Genomic DNA, 3,930 nt, shown 5'->3' on the forward strand with positions numbered 1-3,930 from the left:
CTATAACAAATTAGAGAAGACATTGTTGATAAACGAAAATTGAAACTTCGAGATATATTTTTTCACCAAAATTATTAAAAACATTATTTTCTCCTAAGCAATTTCTAGGTTTGAAATCCATAAACTCATGAATATGAATTAGTCTGAAGAATCCTAACAAAATTTAAGAGAAAAATGATATAGAGGCTAACAACGCAAACATTTATCGACTAAAAAAACAACTTGCTACAATTCTTTTTAAAGGTTTAATATGTTATAAAATTAAATAACTTAAAAAACGTATAATACATTTAACTATAAAGGGACGTGGGGGAAATATTAATAACATCACATTAAAAGGGTTTAAGACCACCGACCCTATTGATTATAATCCAGCCCAAAACAAAGTCCAATCTAATTAATGGACGTAGATGGGCTGACTCTGGCCCATTCGATGTCATGCAGCTCTACACGATGACATTTACCGTATGAAACCTTTTCTTTACCCAGTAACGCCTCGACGAGACGATGCAGAAAGCGCAGAACTGTGAATATTCTCTTCTAACCTTCTTCTGTAAATTTGCTTTGTTTTTTTCAATTTTATAAAACTCTTTGTTTATTTGTTGTTTTTTCTTCAATTTTTGCATAATAGAAAATTGATCCATATGCATTTTCCTTATGCTGCAAATTTGAGGATTTGACCTAGAAAAAATGGAAATAATTATTGGCGAAATAGAAATAATGTTTTTCCATATTCACTTCTGGTTGTTGATACTGTAAACAATGATGGTTTGATTTCAACAATTTGATGATGTAGAGTAACTTTGTAGCTGGTAAGAATCATGGCTTAATGGTCTTGTAACGACTGTGGTTTTAACAATGTCATTTATCTTGCTTATTACTTTAAAGAGTTGGTTTTCTTCTTGTATTGTAAATTGTATTGTTAACTGATAGATTCTTTATATATGAATTGTTGGTAGGGTGATGGTACATGCAACATTGTTGTCAAATAGCACGGTGGTATTCCCCTGTAGTAGTGTAGTGGAATTTGAACCAAATGCTATTGTTATGTGAAACACTACTGTACATAGTGTTGTAAAATAAGGGCTATAGTGGTTTTATAGCGTTGTAGAGTAAACAAACCACTATTTTATGCTATTAGCTATCGACAACACTGACATGCAGTTATGAAGGAGTAGTCTAGATATCTACTTGTAAATAACTGCCCTTATTCGACATCTTTGGAAAATTAGATATATCAACTAAATGGTATTGTACAGACAAGTAACTCTTTTGGAAAATTAGATATAACAACTAAATGGTATTGTACATGGACTCTGTTTGGCATAAGCTATTTCTATAACAAAAGATAAAATAACGTTAAAACTGTTTTTGTTCAAGTTATAAACTGTTTTTATAAACTATCCTAGAGAGTCTATGAAATTAGCTGAAAAAAACTTATAAACATGTGATAAGTTGATTCCACAAACTCTCAAAAGTTTCACAAGTGCTTATGCAATTATGTCAGTAGATAAATTCAAATAGGTCAAATCAAACTGGTTGATGTTGTATCAAATGGGATTTTGTTGTTTTGGTTTACACATTAATTGTCAGATCTTCTGTAGTACCATGAATTGGTGAAAAATATTACTGCTATAGAAATTTAGGGTGGACCGTTCTTCCTAGTCTTTATTTGATATAAGGCTGATCATGTTCCAATCCCAATGTTATGCTTGTGACTGATCTGTCGAACCATAATTTACTAAAAACGTTAAAACCTACAATTTTTATACTACTCACATTCTCATTAGTTTTTGCTGTCTGCCACATTGAAGATTTATTAAGAATCTTATAGTTCGTTTACTTTGTAAAAATATTTTTTGTTTTCATTTCATAGAATTTGTTTTAATTTTACCGGTTGATAAGAAAGTAAGAGATTTTATGAAGTGAACAATTGTCTATATTTTTTAAAACAATGAAAATATCTAAAAAGTATTTTCATTATTCTCGGAAATGTATCTTCATTAACTAGTATTTCATTTTCTCTCCAGGACAATGTTTTACTTAAATTGTTTTTCATCAAGATAAAATGAACACACATTTTAGAAAATGGAAATATAAAATATTTTCACAAAGACACAAACTATAAGGGATCTTAGTGTTTCTCAATTATGAAAAGGATATTAACTTTGGTTTTTCTGTTCCCACTATTTCCAGCATCGTACAATACATTCAAAGGATGTTGAAGCAACACTTCCTTGAGTTTGCATCACATATTCTATTATTATTATAGCTGTCAAAATATGTTTCTGTTTAATATCCCTCAAGTATATGGATTCAGTTATATTTTAATTCTTGACAATAGCTTGTATATGACTTTGATTGATATCCATTATAGGAGTGAATTTGTGTTGGCTGACATGCTAGTTTTCCATTTTGATTTTAAGAACACCAAAATATTTTGAAAATGTTCATTATATTTTGTTGATAAAAGTAATGCCTTGCTTTTGGTAAATTGGTAAGTTGCATATCCTGTCTCATGCATGTGAGTCTAGCATGCTCTTTATCGTACTAGTATGAACTAACTTATTTTGTTTTGTTAACAATACTCTTATTATTTGTTCTGTTTTCATGGGCAAACCATATTTGCTTTTCACCAAAACATGCACACCCGAATCACAAAAACAGAAGAAATAAGAAGAGAAAGACTGTAAAGACAAATTCCTAATTTTCTATAAAATACTGTTTTACATGATGAGACAGTACAGGTGTTCAGAATTCTGATAAGAATATATAATACTCAACATCTTTACTTTTGTTGGTTAAGCAATAAGACTTGTCTGTAGGGTCCAGAGATTGAAGATACGAAAGTTCGTTAGATTCGAATACTTCTGAAACATGACATTACAAAAGAATTTCACTATAATCTCGCCGAAACTGAATACTAGTGCAAATGAACATTTTCTGTTTGAGGAGCTGGGATCATCATCTATACTGTCATTTTAGATGATGCTGGTTCATTGAATTGCTTTCCAAAATTTATGTAGTAGCCTGACTGTACAAAATACATGCCCGATGTCTCTCTATCACAAAACTCTTAAAACATAGATTGAAACTAGAGAAAAAACCAACCAACTGTTGTGAAGAACTTTTGAGAATGCAGGTACAACTCACTATGTTTCTAACCTGCTCTGCATTTCCAAGCATGTCAACTTCTGTTTCTCACACTTCTGGATGTCAGCGACTTAGCTTAGTTACGATTTCTCTCCAAGTCAAGCGAACAGTATATGTTAAGTCCTGTTGTGAATAGGATCTGATCCTCTTCGCACTCTTCTTTTGCTCGAATAATTTGGATCAAGCCTGTTGTTAAAATTTGCTGAACTCTTCTTTGTGGGATCAGACACATTGTTGACATTTGCTGTATTCTTCTTTGTGTTCAACATTTCCTTTGTAGCTTTCAGAGTATGTTGATTCTGCAACATTATCCTATGTTCTTTTTGGCTCTGTCTTAGTGCAACTTCTAAACTTCTCAGGCCTGATACATGCTTTGGTTGAACAGATATTAAGAATCCAACAAAGAGAAGAAGAATTATTCTAGAAGGATGGAACACCATATTCACTTCTCTCTAAAACAAGAATAAAAGGTATGTTATTTCTGTTTAGAGTGACACAAGACAAGAGAGTTTGCAGCTATCTGCAAGTTCTATCTGTGTTCTTATGGTCCATTCCTGTAGATATAAGCTTGTTATATATGTCCCACTAGATTTGGTGGAAGCTTTAAAGTTTAAAGCAGGGAGGGCCTACGGGAATTTTAGATTCACCTCGAATCAGAAGCCTGAAATCTTAACTAATTAAGGCTGTTATTTAAGAATCTGACAAGAATGAATAAAGGGGTTGGGATAATATCCTTGAGAGGCCAAGTATCTTTCTTTTTTTTCAATTTCTTTCCCT

At 31.8% G+C, this 3,930-nt stretch overlaps 1 long non-coding RNA gene across 2 annotated transcripts in view; it reads left to right on the forward strand.

The window, feature by feature from the left end:
* The first annotated feature begins 388 nt into the window (after positions 1 to 388).
* The window catches only part of LOC101496485 (uncharacterized), a 5,303-nt gene continuing 1,761 nt past the window's right edge, over positions 389 to 3,930 (forward strand). The window contains exons 1-3 of one of the 2 annotated variants that reach the window (XR_012162030.1): positions 389 to 526; positions 960 to 3,441; positions 3,539 to 3,623. This is a non-coding gene — a long non-coding RNA (uncharacterized lncRNA). Of the gene's footprint in view, positions 3,442 to 3,538; positions 3,624 to 3,930 lie in introns of both variants that reach the window. The other variant, XR_189420.4, reaches the window with a different exon arrangement.

This window comes from Cicer arietinum, chromosome 2 (genome assembly GCF_000331145.2).
Source record: "Cicer arietinum cultivar CDC Frontier isolate Library 1 chromosome 2, Cicar.CDCFrontier_v2.0, whole genome shotgun sequence".
NCBI classification, from domain to species: Eukaryota; Viridiplantae; Streptophyta; class Magnoliopsida; order Fabales; family Fabaceae; genus Cicer; species Cicer arietinum.